At 44.2% G+C, this 21,152-nt stretch overlaps 1 protein-coding gene across 2 annotated transcripts in view; it reads right to left on the bottom strand.

Moving 5' to 3' along the window:
- Nucleotides 1-6,033, bottom strand: part of GPR173 (G protein-coupled receptor 173) — a 30,457-nt gene extending 24,424 nt beyond the window's left edge. The window contains exons 1-2 of one of the 2 annotated variants that reach the window (XM_035288258.3): nucleotides 5,340-6,033; nucleotides 4,632-4,713 (exon numbers count right to left, since the gene is read on the bottom strand). The gene's annotated coding sequence lies outside the window, so the exon portion shown is untranslated. The remainder of the gene's footprint in view (nucleotides 1-4,631; nucleotides 4,714-5,339) is intronic. The other variant, XM_002762900.6, reaches the window with a different exon arrangement.
- Between the last annotated feature and the right edge of the window lie 15,119 nt (nucleotides 6,034-21,152).

Genomic DNA, 21,152 nt, shown 5'->3' with positions numbered 1-21,152 from the left:
ACATCCTACCCAGAAACACCCATACACCCATGCTCTCTCTCTCTCTACTTTTTTTTTTTTTTTGAGATGGATTCTTGTTCTGTCACCCAGGCTGGAGTGCAGTGGGGTGATCTCTGCTCACTACAACCTCCTCCTGGGTTCAAGCAATTTTCCTGTCTCAGCCTCCTGAGTAGCTGGGACTACAGGCATGCACTACCACGCCCAACTAATTTTTAGTAGAATGGGGTTTCACCATATTGGTCAGGCTGGTTTTGAACTCCTGACCTTGGGCGATCCACCTGCACTGGCCTCCCAAAGGGCTGGGATTACAGTCATGAGCCACTGCACCTGGCCCATGCTCTCTTTTACTCATATACAGACCACATCCTTTCTCTCTGACCAGATATACCACCCCCCCAAACACACACACTCTACTAAGATATATTTTCACTTTTTTTTTGAGATGGAATTTTCACTGTGCTGCCCAGGCTGCAGTGCAATGGCACAATCTCAGCTCACTGAAACCTCCACCTCCTGGGTTCAAGCGATTCTCCTGCCTCAGCCTCTCAAGTACCTGGGATACAGGCGTGTACCGCCACACCCAGCTAATTTTTGTATTTTTAGTGGAGATGGGGTTTCACCACGGTATCCAGGCTGGTCTCAAACTCCTGACCTCAGGTGATCCGCCTGCCTCGGCCTCCCAAAGTGCTGGGATTACAGGCGCGAGTCACCACACCTGGCACTTTCAGTTTTATATATACACATTAACATCTAGATTTCTGCCTGGATGGCATAATTTGGGTCCTCTCAGTGAAAACTATTTACCAACCCTAGATACCATACAATGCCACTCTACTCTGGGCCTTTGATGGTCGGGGGGATGAGAAGGGAGGTCTTTGTGTTTCAAGGAATCTTTTTCTAAACAGGCCTCTTTTCCCCAGTAGGGCATCAGCCACAGTTGATTCCCACTTCTTGAGTGTGAAAAATGACAGGAATTATCCTGAGACCCCCCCCAACAAAAGCCCATCACATGGTCAAGGCCAGAGAAGCCCCAGAATGGGGGTCACAGGCTGTTCAGGTGTCATAGCTTGCCAATCTGCAGGATGTCTACACACTTACAGACAGACATGGTCTCGCAGGGTACCACTGACTCTCAGTCATACACAAATATACACTGAGATACACAGACTTGTAAGTATCCTCCCTTTTCATCCCCTCACCAATAAGGCCCAATCTGCACAGGCCTGAGGCCAAGTATCTCTCTGTCACACCAACTGACAGGCACATGCACAAATACACTCATTTGTACACATGGACACACTCACACTGCACTTAGTCACATGTGTACATCCATTTACTCTTAAATATAGGCATGCATGCATGACATACATTCACATGACATAATGCCCACGAATGACATACATTCACTCACAAACACAGGGGTACACACAGGCATACTTTCACATGTCCACCGGCAGACTTTGTATCACACCCAAGGAGATGATGAAAACACATGGACACAGAGAGGCAAGCTCCCCAATGTGTGCACACACCCCTCAGACATGACCACACATATTTACACACTCACACACCTGTGTGTGTGTACTCACACACATAAACACCTAGATATGCACATGCTTGTAAATAACATTATGGAAAGATATGCAGACATTCCTAACACAGACTTGTACACACAACTGGGCATGTTCATATGCACATAGACTTGTTCATTAATTCATTCCCATATGCATACACTCAGACATGGAAAGAAAAATGTATTCACAAAACATGCTCACACTAGCACAGCCAGATAGGTACACCATGTACATTCCTACATGTTCATACACCCATATGAGAAGCTACACAATAAAGAGGAATCATTTACGCCTACATTCTCACAGATGGACTTGGACACAAAGGTGTATTCACATGCATACACATATGGAAGTACACTCACATAGACACAACTGTACATTCACACAAAAAATACTAATCCACACTCATCACAGACACACACATCCTCTCACACACACACACTCACACTTTAACACACATAGGCTTAGAGTGGCATGCATGCACATTTCCTTACATTGTTCCAGAACACAGATGTATAAACATAAACACATATATGCAAATAATTAGAACTGTACAAACTGGCACGTTCAAACATTGTATGTGTTTATGCCTGTACATTCAGACAGGTATACACACAGGCATATTCACACACACACACACACACACACAGATGTGTATGAACAGGCAAGCACATACAGACATGTTCAATGAAACACACACAGCCAAATATTCACACATACTAGCATATACACCCACATATACACTCACAGTCACTCACAGGATATTCAATACACATGCACACTCACACACTCAGAAATTCAGGCAAAACACATAATGAAACATGCACACCCAAGTAGCTACTCATGCATGCCACAATCAGACATGTACTCACACATAACAGTGTACACACAAACACAATTAAACATATAGACAGTGCATCAATTAACCTATGCACACAGCCTTTGCGTGTGTGTGTTTGTGTGCAGATAGGCATACACCTCCACACAGCCATACTCACACACATAATCAAATGTGCACATGTAGGCATACCCATGAAATAGATTTTCATTCACACTCTCCTTTATCCACACAATTAGTTCTCCTTATACTAGTGTGCCCACCTACACTAACATTTCCCTAATCGGATGTGAACATAAAGCTTTGTCTACAGGTGATATGCACTGGAACATGCACACATGGACATCTATATAATTTAAAATGCTGGAGAAGCCACATATAGATATTCACAGAAAGGCCCAAGCCTACTCACACAAATGCAGGACAGACACACTCATATATACACACACATACACATCCTCTCATACATGCATGGACACATGTCCTTACACTCACAAACACACCCTTTAGATGCACCTACACTCATGATCACACACCAATATGCACAGTCAGATGCACATGTGAGCACATACAAATATGCACAATCAGATGCAACTAGGCATTCATCTAATTGGATATGCATACCCAGGCATTCTGAAGCCCACACACCCATACACATATAACCAGACAAGTACACTCAAAGAAAAACTGATGCCACACACATATACAACCAGACATTCAACAGGCCCATTGGCTCAGAGAAAACACACCCACATTCAGGCTCAAAATCAAACATGCCCATTTGCCCACCCAGACAGACATGCAAAGTCATGCCCACCCCACAGTACACACACACACATGCATGCCACACACTCACACGCATGCCATCGCATGGCCTGCTCACACACACAGGTTCATACACAGCTACGGTGCCCATGAACAGACACACATACAGACTACACACTCAGCCACACATTTTCAGTAGCATATATACAGCCACATTCAGGCCCAGAGGCATCTGGACCACAGACCAGGTCCTCTCCCACACCAAATGCTTCTTCAGAAGTCTACTTCATAACTCAAAGCTCCCCTCTGCCTCCACAGAGATGGTCTTCTGGGCCTCAGTCTTTCCCCCTCCTCCTTTTCCTTTGGCCACTGACCCCATAGTCTGTGTCCCATCATATCTCCACACCTCAAAATCAGCCAGCAGATCCCAGTCTTCCACCACCCCAGGCTCTAAGTGAGCAGCTCCCCGGGACGCGTCCCTTACGGGTCTGGCTGCTGCATGGGCCACACCCCAGCCCTACCCAAAGCCCCGTGATCTCAGGAGCTTCAGCCTCATCTCCAGGCCCTGCCAACCACCGACCACAGGCTAAACTCTTGCCAAGTCTCCCCTCAACAGGGAAATGCATACATCACCAGGGCCAGGAAGGCTGCAGGCTGCAAGCCAGGCCTCTGCTGGCACATGGGGGCTCAAGCCTCTATGTGTGTGTGTGTGTGTGTGTGTGTGTGTGAACAAACAGGGGCAAGTGCAGGGAAAGAAGCCTGGAGTGGGGTGGGGGAGGGAGGTTCTGCCCATAACCACTTATCATTCTCTACAAATGAGAAGTGTCAACACAGGGCTTTTCCTGCCTCCCTTCCACTCCCCTCTATTTGTCCACTTGCTGCCCTCCCCAGATCTCTACTGAGACCCTGGAGAAGAAGGATCAGTCCCTCCTCCAAGTAATCAATAGTGCTATTAATCATGAATAATCAGCAACAATGTTGACCATGAGCTTTGCTGACATTGCTTCAGTGCCACTTCGATGCGCATCCCTTACTTACATGCACCAACTCATTCAGTCCCTACACATACCCATCAGGGCAGGGTTGCTGGCCTCTTTGACAGATGGGAAAACTGAGGTTCAGTAAGTGGCATGCTTCCACTAAAGTTGCAGATCTAGTAGTAGGGGGAAGTGTCCCTGGGAGGATCCATGTTCTCCATGTACCAGACTTTCCTGCCCTTCCAGATACACAGACCTCTGGCTACTGGGCACAAGGCCACAAGATCCAGGGGGTCCCAGACACAACATGGGCATCTGAAACAGAGACAGAGAGCCTTGTGGTGGAGGCTGGGGCCCACACTATGGGGACAACCATGTTGTTCCTGGCCCCTGCAGGTTGTCATGGGGCTTGGTCTTTGCCCCCACAGAACCATCAGGCAGCCTAGGGCCTAGAAGTGCTCATCCCAACCACCTCACCTTCCTTCAGCCCTACAGTGGCTTCCTCCCCCTAGCTGGAATCGGCAACATCTTCAGTGGTGAGTGAGCAAAAGTCTGCTACCTGTAGGGAGAGATGGGGTGGTGGGAGGTGGTGGTGGAAGGAAGGAAGGAAAGGAGGAAAGAAGGAGTGGGGGGTGGTCTGGTCTGGGAGCAGCTTCTCTGTCATGTCTACCCACCTGCTTGCTACCCAGGTGCATGCACACACACACACACACACACACACACACACACACACCCTGCCAGCAGGCCAAGGATCCTGGAGGAGAGTGGAGGAGGAGGGAGAGGGAGAGGGAGAGGAGCAGCCGCAAGAGGCTGAGCCTGCCCAGGGTGCAGGCATTGTGAAGGGAATACGGCCGGGCTCCCAGGCATCCCTTCCACAGCCAGCACACAAGGAAAGATTAACACAGCCTCATGCCCAAACGTGACCATGATGATAAAAACAGACCCTGTGAGGGGAAACAGGTGGTGGTTCCCTTTCTCATGGGACATTTGGGATTGGGGAAGATGGGGAAGATGAGGAGTCTCTAGGCTTGGGTGCCAAGGAGCCCCTGTGATGGAGCAGAAAGAGACTAACAGAATCAGAGAGACAGAGAGCATGGCAGTGATGGAGACTCTGAAATATGTGTGGGGAGACAGAACAGAAGTCCCAGCCCCCCCATCCTTGGTGGAGGGATGCCGACTGCTTACCTGGGCTCTCTCAGCAGGGATATCTTGGAATCCACGATGGGGGCTCAAGCTGTCTCACCCAGGATAAATCAGAGCCCCGGCCACATTGTGGGACCCTCAGTGATCTGGCGGTCAGTGACACTCCCGCTTCTGTTGCCGTGGATACAGCCGGGCTAGTCTAAATCGCAGGCATCAGGGAAAGCAGGCACCAGAGGGGTGCACGGGGAAGGGCTGGGGGTGTTGGGGAACGCCAGGTGGGCAGCACACAGCCTTGGGGTGCCCAACTAGCTGGCAGGTGGGGGTCCCGGCAGGTGCTTCCTCCACTATACACTCCCACCCCCATCTTCATGCCACTGCCAAGCTGGGAGGGGGGCCAGTGCTGGCCCCTGCTACCCGTCTGCCTGCCTGGCTGCTGGTCCCCCTGTCCCCCCTCCCCCACCCCCCCCTCCGTCTGCCTGCTGCCCGCCGCCTTTTGTCCTCAGAAGACACGGTCCCTGCGGGGCCTCTGCCAAGCCTCCAGCAGATGCTCAGGGTCCGGGGCTCCTCCCTGGGAGCACAGGGGCCATGGCCTGGGAGAGCCCCAGGTTGGGGGGCTCTCATCCAGGCTCACCCCGCTCCCCGGGCCTGGCAGGGATGGGGAAGAGGTGCAGGTCCACAGCCAGAGGCAGCAGCAGAGGTGGTGTTGGGGAGGGGATGGACGCCAGAAAGAGGGGGTGGGGTGGAGAGAGAGGCTGGCCTGATAGCTGTGTCCCGGGTTTTAGATCCGGGTTGAGAAGGGTGGCTCAGAGCATCAGAGGGGGGTCCTCATGCAAAACGGGGGCACCAAGGGCCTGCCGGAGGGACCCTCCTGGCCTGGGAACCACCCCGGTGCACACAAATCCAGGTCCCACGATGCTGAGGACACCCAGCCTGGATACAGCATCACTGGGAAGTCCGGGGCCCTAAGCTGGACCCCATCGGGCCTGTCCGTCCCCCCTCTCCTCGATTTGCACGGTCCCTGTCTCAGGGGCGGGTGGAGGAGGAGGGAGGCAGGGAGGGAGAGGGAGGGAAGGAGGGAGGCTGAGCAGGCAGGGAGACTCCCAGCTGCCAGCCTGGTCCTCCCTGGGGCGGGGCGGGGAGTGGGGGCTGGAGAGGCCAGGGAGCAGCCGGCTGGCTGGCTGACTGGGTGGGGACTCTGGCGTGGCGACTGTGCTGCCAGGACAATAGCTGGCTGGGGAAGTCAGGCTCGGGCCTGTCTGAGATGCTCAAGAGAGGCATGAGTGGAGGTGGGGAGAGAGAGCCAAGAGGCTGCTGAGAGAGCAACTCACATGGGCTACAAGTGCAGAGGAGGCAGGGCAGAGGGGACGCTAGGGTCTGGGTCAGGACAAAGGTCCGGTGAAAGTTTCTCAAAAGCTTTGGGATGGGAGGCATGCTTAGGGCCTGGAGAGGTGGGATACATACACTGATTTAGAATGGGGTTCTATGGACATTTTCTCTGCAAGGCCTGGAGGTTGGCTGGGGGGGTGGGGGTGGAAAAGGAGAGCTGCCCAACTCTGAACAACCCCTCTCAGGATATCTTCTGTGCCATCCCCACTTTCTCAGGGCCAGCAGAAAGGCAGGAATCCATACTTAAAGCCATGTCCCAGGATAGCAGAATAGGAAGGGGAGGAGAACATCTGGTAGGCAGAGCTATGAAGACAAGGAAAAAAATATTTGTTGCAAATATGATTACATTGGGACTAAATGATGCTTCCATGGCTCCCCTAAGTCACAACATTCAAGAATTCCAATTTTCTTGATGTAAGAAATTGTATTTTATTTCCTTTCTTCCTTCATCCATTGGTTCCCTCATTTATGACAAATGGTTTTATGTTAGGCCCAGTGCTGGGCACTAATGGTACCAGGTGACTCAGACCTGCACCCTGCCCTTAGGAAATGCAGGCTCTGCTACCAGACTGTGGGCCTGGAACCCACTTGCATCTTAAAAATTAGCTGGACATGGTGGTGTGTGCCTGTAGTCCCAACTACTTGGGAGGCTGAGCTGGGAGGATCCCTTGAGCCCAGGAGGCTGCAGTGATCTGTGTTCTCACCACTGCACTCCAGCCTGGGAAACAGAGCAAGACTGTCTTAAAAAAAACAAAAAATAAAAAAAGGCAAAACAGGCCGGGCACAGTGGCTCATGACTGTAATCCCAGCACTTTGGGAGGCCAAGGCAGGTGGATTGCTTAAGCATGGCTAACGTGGCAAAACCTTGTCTCTACTAAAAGTACAAAAATTAGCAGGGCATGGTGGTGCCTGCCTGTGGTCCCAGCTACTCCAGAGGCTGAAGTAGGGGGATTGCTTAAGACCCAAAGGTTTCAGTGAGCAGAGATCACGCCACTGCACTCCAGCCTGGGTGAGGAGTGGGACTCTGTCTCAAAAAGAAACAAAAGGCAAAATAATGAGGCTTCTAAAATACGATATAACAGAATATCTTTATAATCTTGGGATAAGGAAAGAATTATAATCTTGGGGTAAGGAAAGCCAAGAAGTAATTACCATAAAGGAAAGGAGTGATCCATTGAACAGCATTAAAATTTAAAACTTCTGGTCATCAAAAGATACCATTAAAATAATGAAAAAGTAAGTCATAGAATTAGAGAAAATATTTGCAAAGTATGTATCCATTTAATAAAAGGCTCATATGCAGAATATACAAAGAACTTTTACCAACCAATAAGAAAAAGACAGATAACCCAATAGAATAACAGGCAAGACACTTGAACAGGGACCTTAGAAAAGAGGATATCCAACTGGCCAAAAACTTAGGAAAATGTGCTCAACCTCATGGTAGTCAAGAAAATACAAAATGAAATTATGCTCACTGGATTGACTGAAAAGAAAAAGACAATACCGAATATTGGTGAGAATGTGGAGTGATTAGAGACAGAGTCTTGCTCTGTCACCCAGGGTGGAGTACAGAGGTGCGATCTGGGCTCACTGCAACCTCCATCTCCCAGGTTCAAGCGTTTCTCCTGCCTCAGCCTCCTAAGTAGCTGGGATTACAGGCATCCACCACCACACTTAGCTAATTTTTGTATTTTTAGTAGAGGCGGGGTTTCACCATGTTGACCAGGCTGGTCTCAAACTCCTGACCTCAGGTGATCTGCCCACCTCGGCCTCCCAAAGTGCTGGGATTATAGACATGAGCCACTGCACCCAGCCAAAGAGACTTTCTAGAGTGCTGGGAATGTTCTGGGTCTTGATTTCAGAGCCGATTACTCGAGTGGTTTAGTAACAGTTCATCGAGAGTGTGCATTTATGTCTCGAGTGCTTTTCTTTTATTTTTTCTTTTTATTGAGACAGAGTCCCACTATGTGGCTCCAGCTGGTCTCGTGAGGAAGGGATTTCAGCTCCCCGGCCCTCCGGTTACCACCCCCTTTCTCCCTTATTTGGGTTTTTCCAGAAGAGTCACAGATGTGTCAACCTGGCTGGGATTCTGGCCGTTTTCTCTACCTTATTTTAGATTTTCTATTATCTCATCGTTTCTTTGCCTAGTTCTTGTTTTAGCAGTTGTTTAGTTTTTTCATCCTCCTGTAACCATCTAGTGCCCTTTCTATTTCATTCACCCTTCAGAGATTTCCATCCCTTATTCTTAAGGGTTGATGAGGGAGGAGGCCAGTCATCTGCATCTTCTTGCTGATTTAAGGGTGCTGGCCTTGCCAACCCAGGGATTGGAAATCTCCAGCTGCCTGGTCTACGGGTCCCCAGGTGCATCAGCAGGAGAGTCTGATTCTGAGACAAGAATTGGCTGAAATCCTTGCATGATCATTATCTTTACATAAAATTTCTGTAACCCGGAAGATATAAACTTCACCTGGGTCTAAAGATGAGGCTTTGGTTAGCTTGAGTTTGGTGTTGGATACTGGCAGGAGTCAGTGCCTGCTTTAGATGAGGTACGTGTACCCAGGTGTCAAAGCCCTGTAAGGTTCTGCATGGCTGGGGAAGCCTCAGGAAACTTACAATGATGGCGGAAGGTGAAGGGGAAGCAAGGACCTTCTTCACATGGTGGCAAGAGAGAGAGAATGAGTACTTTTCTTATGTGTTATGCTACTTCAATACAAAGTTTTTAAAAATGAAAAAGTAAAAGAGGCAATCAGATTGTTTCATAACAGTGTGAAGCAAAGGTGGGAACTGAGAGCTGTGGGAGCTCAAAAATGTCAGAGGTGGGTGGGGAGAGGTGTTGACACCCAAGGTCAGTGTGGAAGAAATGGAAGTGAGCCTAAAGTTTAAAAGGCAGCATAGTGCAGTCACTCAGAGCACTGACCAGGGAGCCAGACTGCCTGGGTTTGAACCCATGCCTCTTACCCTCAAGTTCCCTATCTGTTAAGTGGGGTGATAATAGTACTTACAATAAGGTTGTGAGGATAAGTGAGGTAATATCTGTGAAGTGTTCAGAACAGTGTCAAGGCATAATCAGCACAATGTACCTCTTTATTCCATTTAAAAAGGTGACTAGGTGAGTGAAACAGCCTGTACAAAGGGTTGCAGGGGGTCCCAGAGAGTAGTGTGTCTGGAGCTGCTGGAAGCAATATGGTGTGGCCTGATAGACGCTCAGCAGGCAGGGATGAGACTGTGAATGCCATCACTGTTTCTTGCCATCATCAACAACAGAACAATACTTTCTCTTGACAGTCTCGGAATGTCATGAGTGAAGGCTGAGTGAAGGCTAACTGATGGCAAACTAAGATAGTAAGATCCAGGTTAAGATCTCTCTTTTGAGATAAAGTTAGCCGTCACTCATGACCTTCCAAGGCCGTCATGAGAAAGGATTGTTCTGTTGTTGGCGATGGCAAGGAACAGTGACAGGGAAGGAATGCCTTGCAAAGGAGGGTCGGGGGGCCAGCTGGACTGACCCCCGCCGCCGAGGCTATCCACTCTGAAGCAGCTTTCCTCCCTTTGCAATGGGAGGAGAGGGCACTCCAGAAAGGCCTGTCTTTATGAGGTGAGCACACAGAAATCATCAGGCAGAGTTGTAGGGATAGAAAACAGGGGAACAGTAGGGAAACTGAGTTATGTACTTATAGCCACAGTCCCCTTTTTGAATAAACTCCAACACTCCAGGAACGGAAGAGCCATAGTTCCTTTCTGCCTGTGTCCCTCTGTTTATCGCCCTGAGCAGGCAGGGAGATAAATAGGTTTTGGAAGATTTAAGAAGCTCCTTCCATATTTGCTCCTGTTTCTATCTCTGAAATGACAGTACTCCACCATCTGGTGAGCAAAAGCACCTTCGCGGGGCTGCAATGGTCTCCTTAACCAGTCAGTGAGGCTACCCTGAATTAGGAGAAAAAGTGTCAAGTTCTGCTATTCAGTTATACTTTTCAAAAATTTAACGTTTTAAATTGTGGAATATAATGTACAGATAGAAATGTGCATAAGAATTACAGATGAAGAAATAGTTTTAAAATGAACACCCACTTAACCACTGTGCAGCTCAAGAAATAGAATATTAATGATTATTAATCCAGCATTAATGATTATTTAAAAAAATAAAAACATATTCCTATGATAAGGAAATTTTTTACATGGTGTATAAATAGCTGGGAATGGTTTGATTCATTTCTCACCCATTTAAACTGTCCTAGTTACTGAATCTAAACGAGGCTTGAATAAAAATGTTCCTTTCCAACTTACTCTGAACATTTCCTTAGAGTCAGAATCCCCTTTCATTGTCTCAGAAAACTTTCCCTTTAAAAATTATGAACATTTCAAACATGCAGAGAGTAGTACCATGAATACACATACATATACTATCCAGATTGGACAATGAATAAGATTCTACTGCAGTTATTTCATCTATTCTATTTTTTCTTTTGTTGAAGTATTTCAAATCAAATCTTAGTCATTGTATCATATCACTATATACTTCAGTATGCAATTCTAAAAAATGAGAATATCTTAAAACCACTATACCATTATTACATGGAGGATAGTGACAATTCCTTGGTGATGTCTCATAATACCAAGTCCACAGTTACCCAATTGTCTTCATAATCGAATGTCTTTTTACATCTGGCTTGTTCTAACCAGAACACACTGGATGGTTTGGCAGGTCTCTTGAGGGCTCCTTAATCCTAGAGTAGGTCCTGCCTTCCAATTTTTTGTTTCATGCCACTGACTTGTTGCAGTTGTCTTGTAGAAGGACCTATCTTTTGGATTTCTCTGTTTGCTCCCTTGTGGTGTCATTTAACATTTTCTTTATCCACCCCCACCACTCCATTTTTTCCTTGAGTGGAAAGTTAGCTCTTAAGACTCTATTGCCTTCAGGTTGTTTATTATTCTTATTCTAACTATTGTTATTATTTGTGATACTTCAGAGGTGGTGCTGTGAGATTTCTATTTCAACACACCAAATGGCACATAATGTCTGGTGGTCCTGTTGTTGGTGATGTTAAGATTCATCAGTGGGGGCTGGATGCAGTGGCTCATGCCTGTAATCCCAGCACTTTGTGAGGCTGCGGTGTGTGAGACACCAGGCTGGCCAATATGGTGAAACCCTATCTCTACCAAAAATACAAAAATTAGCTTGGCATGGTGGCTTGCACCTGTAGTCCCAGTTACTCAGGAGGCTGAAGTAGGAGAATCACTTGAACCCAGGATCAGAGGTTGTAGAGAGCAGAGATCACCCCACTGCACTCCAGCCTGGGCAACAGAGTGAGACTCCATCTCAAAAAAAAAAAAAAAAAAAAAAGATTCATCAGTGGGATAAGGTGCCTAATCTCTTTATGGTAAATTTCCCCAACAACCTTTCATCTAATGGTTTCACCTATTGATGATTGTTGCCTGAATCAGTTGTTTTATTAGGACTTGCAAGTGGTGCGCTTTCTAATTCTGTCATTTTTCTACATTTATTAACCAGCCTTCTTCTAGAAGTAAAATATTTCTGGCCAGGTGTGGTGGCTCATGCCTGTAATCTAGACACTTTGGGAGGCCGAAGAGGGAGGGTCACTTGAGCCAGGAATTTGAGACCAGCCTGGGCAACATAGTGAGACCCTGTCTCTACAAACATTAAAAAAAATTAAGGAGGCCCAGTGACATGTGCCTAGAATCCCAGCTACTTGGAAGGGTGAGGTTGGAGGATGGCTTGAGCTCAGGAATTTGAAGCTGCAATGAGTTATGATCATATCACTGCATTCTAGCCCAAGCAACAGAAGGAGATTCTGTCTCAGAAAAATACAAAAACTAAAACTTCCCTTCATCGGCCAGGCACAGTGGTTCAAGCCTGTAATCCCAGCACTTTGGGAGGACAAGGCGGATGGATCACCTGAGGTTGGGAGTTTGAGACCAGATTGACCAACATGGAGAAACCCCATCTCTATCAAAAATACAAAATTAGCCTAGTGTGGTGGCGCATGCCTATAATTCCAGCTACGAGGGAGGCTGAGGCAGGAGAATCGCTTGAACCTGGGAGGCAGAGGTTGTGGTGAGCAGAAATCGTGCCACCACATTCCAGGCTGGGGAACAAGAGTGAAACTCAGTCTCAAAAAGAAAGAGAAACAACAACAACAACAAAAAACTTCCCCTCATCAACTTGGGCCATTGGGGTTACCCCAAGATAGAATATATTATTCTGTCATTATAAATGCCAATTTTCAGAGGAAGGACTTGATGTCCTAGTTATTTCTAATGGTTCAAATGAGGTTTTTATGTTTTTTGTTTTTGCTGCTTGTTTTTAGTGCCATTATGAACTCATTTAAAAAAAATATTCAGTGTGTTTCAACCCATTGCAATTATTATTCTGTTTGATGTTCAAATTACCCTGTATTTGGCCAGTGGGAGCCCTTTCAAGTTTGTTTCTGTGCCTTTTTAACATGACATTAGTAGTCTTTGATAATTTTCTTGGTTTCTAGTAGAGAAAGATGTCTCAGGCTCATGTTGGACATTTCCTGCTCCAGATCTAAAATCAGCCATTTCTCCAAGGAGCCCTGGTTCCTTTTAGTTGGGATGTATTCAGACACCAAGATACAGGTGCTAAGCATGTTCACTGATAGTAGGTGTCACCACTTCTGGGTATTTCCAATGGAGAAGGCAAGGAAAAAAAATTTCTTTTGAAAGAAGCAAAAATGTTGTTGGATCATATTGGCATTTCCAATTCAAAGTTAATATTCCATGGTGTTTACGTACTTTTTAAAAGTTTATACTTCATAGATGGCACTTTTAGACTGAAAATATTGGCTCCTAACAACATTTATATATTTGCTTCCCTGCATTAAACTAATAAAACCAATATTTCTACCATCAATTAGACTCCTGAAAGAAATCTAGGATTTCTTAGTAGTTCTATTTGTTCTTGGAATATATTCCAGTAAGGATATGCATTCAAAAACTGTGTTCTAAAGTTGCTGGAAATAGTTATATTATCTTTGGAAGCTATGTCACCAATGTGATATAGTTAGGTTTATTCATTCCAGTTTGTTTTCTATCTTTAGATATTGATTTTTAAATTTTTAATTGAATTTTAATTTTGAATATGTAAAATGTTTTTATGTTTCTAAAGTCTTAACTTTGTAACAAGGCTTATTCAGAGAAATCTCTCTTCCATCATGTCCCTATGCCCTGTTACACTCTCTCCCTCGTAGGTTACTATTTTTATTAATTTTCAGTTTATTTTTCTAGTGTTCCTCTTTGCAAATATAAGTGTCTATGTATAATACTTATATATGTACATCTATATATACTTACATATAATACTTATACTTTGTTTTTCCCTTCTTTCTCATGCAAAGGTAGCAGACTGGATTTACCATTTTAAACCTTCTGCAAACATCTATTGAGTGCTTATTATGTTCCCAGCACTGTTCTGAGGTAGTCAGGCAAGAATGATCCTACTTATCACCATGTTCCAGTGTATTTTTCAGTATTACAGTTAATTAAGGCTGCTGCTCTTATCTCTGTCTCTCAGAAGACAGTGCTCCTGGGTGCTGCCTCAGTGCAACTTATTTATCGCCACTATCTTGCAGAGAGCACTGACAGTGACAAGCACTTGTCCCTCAGCATGTCAAAAGAATATACATATTTTTAATTACAAAAGTAATGCATGAGAACATGCACATCGTGAGATGCTTGAACAACACAGAAGTGTATGGAATAAAAAGCCATGATTTTCCTTCACCCTCACCCAATCTCACCGCACTTGCCCGAAACAATCATTATTTTGGTGGTTGCCAGATGGCGATTTTCTAATTCCCTTATTCCTTCTACATTTATTGGCTCACATTCTATAATAAGGAAGAATTTTCCCTTTGCATCTATTTATATATTTATTCAGTTAGCTCATTTTATCATGGCTTTGTGGATTCCCCGTTTATTCAATGGGTTATAAACGTCTACATTTATTATTAATTTTGATGCCCAAATTGTTCCAGAGTTTGACAAGGGGAGCCCTTTTGAGCTTGTGTTTGTGTCCTTTTGTTTTGCGCCCTTGTTTTTGTGTCCTTCTCATGTTCCATCATTCTTTGAGGACTTCCTCACTTCCTGGAAGAGCAAGATGCTCCCAGCTTATCTTATACTTTTCCTGCCATAGCCCTGGAACCAGCCTATTCTCAAAAAATTCAGGCCTCATTCCTTTTGATAGAGGTAACAAGATACGGGCACAAGGTGTGCTCTTGCTACTAGGGGGATCATTGTTTCTAGGCCACCTTAGTGGACAGAGCTAGGATATATACGTATACATATGTGTAGGAATACATCTATCTAATCTATCTCTATTATCTATCTATCTATCTATCTATCTATCTATCTATCTAATCTATTCTAATATACCTATCTAATCTCTGCATCATCTTAAAAAACATGAGCAGGCCAGGCATGGTGGCTCATGCCTGTAATCCCAGCACTTTGGGAGGCCAAGGTATGAGGATTGCTTTAGTTCAGGAGTTTGAGACCAGCCTGGGCAACATAGCGAGACCTTGTCTCTACAAAAAAAATTTTTTAAATTAGTTGGGCATGATGGAGTATGCCTGTAGTCTCAGCTACTCAGGGGGCTGAGGTGGAAAAATCACTTGAGCCCAGGAGTTCAAGGCTGCAGTGAGCTATGATTGTGTCACTGCACTCCAGCCTGGGGGACAGAATGAGATGCTGTCTCATAAAAACAAAACAAAACAAAACAAACCGTAAACTCATACTGATACTCTAATTTCAATCCCAAGCTACAGAGTTCATTCCAGCCTTTCTACTTTCCATACTTTCCATACTTCTAACTCCCTTCTCTAACAGTGAGAAACCCAGTTCCCATCATTCACAATATTTACTTGTTTGTTCAGTCCTAAGATATACATTCAGTAGTTTCAGATTTGTCCACCCACACCGTGAAAAATAAAGCTACTAGGCTGGGTGTGTTGGCTCACGCCTGTAATACTAGCACTTTGGGAGGTTAAGGCGGGCAGATCATGAGGTCAGGAGCCAGGCCAACATGGCGAAACCCCACCTATACTAAAAATACAAAAACTAGTTGGCCATGGTGGTGTGCACCTGTAGTCCCAGCTTCTTGGGAGGCTGAGGCAGGAGAATCGCTTGAATCCCGGAGGCGGAGGTTGCAGTGAGCCAAGATCATACCGCTGCACTCCATCCTGGTGACAGAGCAAGACTCCATCTCAAAATAAATAAATAAATAAAGCTACTGACTAAGATTTAATATTAGTTTACAATTCTGTTTTCCCCCATTCAGTATAGTGACATTATTCTATTGAAATAAGCTCATCTGTTGCTGTTTGTATTCCATCTCCCACCACCACTGGAGAAGTGTCACTTCCCCATCCCCTGTACCCCATTCTATCCTCTCATCCTTTTTTTTTTTTCTCTCTCACATGGAGTCTCACTTTGTTGCCCAGGCTGGAGTTAGTGGTGAAATTTCAGTTTACTGCAACCTTCCCTTCCCAAGTTCAAGCAATTCTCCTGCCTCAGCCTCATGAGTAGCTGGGACTACAGGCATGCGCCACCATGCCCAGCTAATGTTTGTATTTTTATTAGAGACAGGGTTTCACTATATTGGCCAGGCAGCTCTCAAACTCCTGGCCTCGTGATCAGCCCGCCTCGGCCTCCCAAAGTGTTGGGATTACAGGCATGAGCCACCACACCCGGCCCTCCTCTCATCCTTTTCGCTTCATTCCTACATAGCCCCTGTAGGCAATAAATCTCACTAGTTTCTGGTATACCCTTCGTTTGTGTGTGTGTGTGTGTGTGTGTGTTTTGCACAAATGAACAATGTATATTTCTCGGTTCTCTTTCTTTCACACAAGATGGTATACTGAGATACTCTATTAGACTTTGCTGTTTCTTTTGCATTATTTGTTTTACAACTGTATCCTGGAAATGCATGTACTTACAAAAAAATTTTTATGGTAAAATATAACATACATATGTAAAAGTACATAAAACATATATTCACTTTTAAGTAATATAAACATACAAATCAAACACCTGTATAACTACTACACAGGTTAAAAAATAGGACATTGTCAGTACCCTACTGACTTCTGTCAATCACATCTCCCTCTCTCTCCTCCAGAGGTAACCATTATCCTGAATCATATGGTATTTATTTCCTTGCTTGCTTCTCTTGATGTTTTACCAACTTTGTTGAGTTTTGCCTTTATTCGAGTGTATCACACACCCATGAAGGTGCACAAAAATTATGGACAACTTGAATTTTCACAAACTGAACATATCCAAGTAAAGAAACAGATCCTGACCAGAAGACCCACGTGTGTCCCCTCCCAGTTGCTGTCCAGGGTAGCCACTTTTCTGACTTCTAAGGGCATGGTTTAGTTTTGCCTGGTTTTGTACCATATATAAATAGAAAACTAAAAGTATATACTTGTTTTGCTTAATTTTATGTTTTTGAGATCCACTCTGTTGACTGAACAGGTAGTTCATTGTTCTTGCTGAATTGCATTCACAATTTTGCATCCATTATCACTGGCATTGTTGGGAGCTTGAGTCATACATACATAGCTTGCACAAGAAGGAGAAAAGTAACCTGAAGATCATAGCCTCACAGGTGACACAGACAGATGAGGCAGAAAGTTGCAAAATAAGTTCACCATGAGAGTTATACATGTGGAGTCATGGGCTCAGTTTTAAAGGATGAGAAGACAGAATCTCTAGGAGGATATAGGTGAGGGAGAAAGAGAGATTCTAGGCAGAGGAAGAACACAAGGAACTGCTAGAATTTTAAGAAGATTGGATCAGAGAGAGCTACATTTAGAGGTTGATGGGAGAATTGAGGTTTCTCAGTAGGCTGGTGAGGCAAAGGGCATGTCACAAAAGTTCTAGGGTACTGGGTTAAGAAGATGGGACTTTATCCCTTAAGAGATTGGGGCACTACTGAAATTGTTTCCCTCCTCTTCCTCTTTATTTTTAAAGCATCTTGTGGCCTATTTTACAGTTCAGAAGGATCTCTCCAGCAGGGAAAGCAGGGAAGATGAACTGGAGGGGTAAACACAGGAAGCATGGAGACCTGTAAGGCAACCACAGTAACATTCAGGAGTGATATATATTGGGGGTTAAGAGTGAAAGTCTTGGAGTCAGGCTCCTAAATTAGTGTATCCAGCCCAGTTCTCTCTCCTGATCTCCAGGGTCTCATGTCCAGCTTTCTATTCAACATCCCCACTTGAATGTCTCAGGCATTTTCAAATCCTCACTTCCAAAACTGAACTCCACCTTTACCTCTAAAGCTCGCTCCTCCCACAGTCTTTCCCTTATCATGTTGGTTACTCCATTCTTTTGATTGCTCAGGCCATATTCTTATTTTTTTCTGTTTTTATTATTAGATTTTTTTTAACTTTTTTTTTTTATTGGATTATAGGTTTTGGGGTACATGAGCAGAGCATGCAAGACAGTTCCGTAGGTACACACATGGCAGTGTGCTTTCTTTTCTTCTCCCCTTCACCCACATTTGGCTTTTCTCCCCAGGCTATCCCTCCCCACCTCCCCCTCCCACTGGCCCTCCCCTTTTCCCCCCAATAGACCCCAGTGTTTAGTACTCCCCTTTCTGTGTCCATGTGTTCTCATTTTTCATCACCCACCTATGAGTGAGAATATGCGGTGTTTCATTTTCTGTTCTTGTGTCAGTTTGCTGAGGATGATGTTCTCCAGATTCATCCATGTCCCTACAAACGACACAAACTCATCATTTCTGATTGCTGCATAATATTCCATGGTGTATATGTGCCACATTTTCCCAATCCAGTCTATTATCAATGGGCATTTGGGTTATTAGATTTTTTGAGACAGAGTCTCTCTCTATTGCTCAGGCTGGAGTACCGTGGCATATGATTACAGTTTACTGCAGCCTCAAATTCTTGGGCTCAAGAGATCCTCCCACCTTAGCTTCCTGAGTACCTGGGACCACAGGGACGCATCACCACGTTCAGCTAATTTTAAAATTTTTACTTTGTAGAGACAGGGTATTGCCACGTTGCCCAGGCTAGTCTGGAACTCCTGGCCTCAAGCAACCCTCCCGTCTCAGCCTCCTAAACACTGGGATTACAGGCATGGGCCTGGCTAATGTTTCTTTTATATCCATGCTTTTTGTATCCTCCTTAGGAAATCTTTGCCAGACTAAAGGTGACTAAGATTTCCTCCTATGTTTTCTTCAGTAATTTTTTCCACAGTTTTAGATTTTGCATTTAGGTCTATGATTCATCTTGCAGTAATTTTTGTATGTTGTGAGGTAACTGGGTAACTGACAAGGTTCAATTCTTTTTTTTTTTATATGGCTATTCAATTGTTCTAGCACCATTTATTGAAAGGTTATTTTCCCCCCATTGAGTGGCATTTATACCTTTGTTGAAAATCAATTGATCATATATGTATAGTCCTATTTCTTGACTCTCTTCTTTTCATTCATCTTTACACCAATATCCCACCATATTGATTACTGTAGATAAAAATTGGGTAGTGTAGGTCTCTAACTTTGTTCTTTTTCAAAATTGTTTTGGTTATAGGTCCTTCATATTTCCATATAAATCTTAGAATCAGCTTGCCATTTATGAATCTTCACAATATTGACTCTTCTAGTTTGTGAATATATTTTCTTTCTTTCCTTTCTTTTTTTCCCTTTTCTTTCTGTTTTTCAGAGCCTCACTCTGTTGCCTAGGCTGCAGTGCAGTGGTGCAATCTTGGCTTACTGCAACCTCCTCCTCCCAGGTTGATTCTTGTGCTTCAGCCTCCAGAGTAGCTGGGACTACAGGCATGTGCCACCACTCCATATTTCTAGTAGTGGGGGTTTCACCATGTTGGCCAGGCTGGTCTTGAACTCCTGACCTCAAGTGATGCACCCGCCTTGGCCTTCCAAAGTGCTGGGATTACAGGCATGAGTCACCACGCCTGGCCAGGATATCTTCTTTAATTGCTCTCAACAATGCTTTATAATTTCCAGTGTATAGGTCTTGCACATCTTTTGTCAAATTTATCTCTATTTTATATATTGTGATGCTATTGTAAATAATATTTTGCATTTCAAATTCTGGCCATTTATTGCCAGTACATAGTAATACAGTTGATTTTGTATGTTGACCTTTCATCTTGCAACCTGGCTACACTCATTTGATAGCTTCTACTGTAGATTTCTTAGGGTGAAAAAGACAGCTTTACTTCTTGTTTTACAATCTGGATACATTTCGTTTCATTTTCTTACCATATTTCAAGGGCTAGAACCTCCAGTATAATATTGAATAGAAGTGGGTGGAGAAATTGACATCCTTGCCTTGTTGCTTATCTTAAAAGAAGAAACACTTTGTCTTTCTCCCAATGAATGTTAGCTGTAAGTTGTTCATAAATGCTCATGATCAGATTGAGAAAATTTTCTTTACCTACTTTGGTGAGTTTTCAGCATGAATGGACATTTAATTTTTTTCAAGTGCTTTTCTGCCTCTATTGATTTGGTCATAGATTTTCTTTTTTAATTCTGTTAATATGGTGAATTACATAGATTTTGAAATCGCAAACCAGACTTACATTCCTGGGATACAACCTCACTTGTTTTTAAAAGATCTATTCATACGTTTTTGAATTTTAGTTGCTAAATCATCATTAAAACTTTTCATGTATATGTTCACAAGAGACATTGGTCTATTGGTCTATAGTTTTCTCTACTTGTAAATTCTTTTTCCAATTTTGTTATTAGTTTACTTCTGACCTCATAGAATGGGCTTTGTAATGTTCTTTCCTCTTCAGTTTTCTCAAAGAGATTATGTAGAAGTGATATATATTTTTTTCCTTAAATATTTGGTGGAATTCATTAGTGAAGCCAACTGAACTAGGATTTTCATTATGGGAGGGTTTTAAATACAAATTCAATTTATTTAATTGCTATACATCTATTCAGATTCATTCTTTCTTTTTGAGTGAGCTTTGGTAGCTTACATATTTCAAAGAATATGTGCATTTCATCTAAGTTGTCAAATTTACAGGCATAATACTGTCCATAATTGAGTAGAAAAAAAACAAACTCAGTGTCTCCCACCATATTCTCACAACACGCCTCCGATGCCGGATGTGCAGGGATTTCTCCTGTCAGCAAGCAAGCAATCAATTTTGCAGTGGACACCACCAGCTGGGTGTCCTCTAATTCAATTTCATTTTGACAGTATCCACCTGGAGCTAGCATCAGATCACCCAGTTGAGGACGCAGTCCTACAAAATTGAGTCCCCAGGTTATTTTACTTGTGCTTCTGATCAACTGGCTATAAATCGGGGTTCCTGCAGCCTCCACTCCTTGGGTTTGATTAATTTGCTAGAGTGGCTCACAGAACTCAGGGAAACATTTACTTAGGTTTACAGTTTGCTACAAAGGATATTTTAAAAGACACAATA

The sequence above is a fragment of the Callithrix jacchus genome, chromosome X (genome assembly GCF_049354715.1).
Source record: "Callithrix jacchus isolate 240 chromosome X, calJac240_pri, whole genome shotgun sequence".
In the NCBI taxonomy this organism is placed as follows: Eukaryota; Metazoa; Chordata; class Mammalia; order Primates; family Cebidae; genus Callithrix; species Callithrix jacchus.
This window is presented reverse-complemented; position numbering and strand designations above follow the sequence as displayed.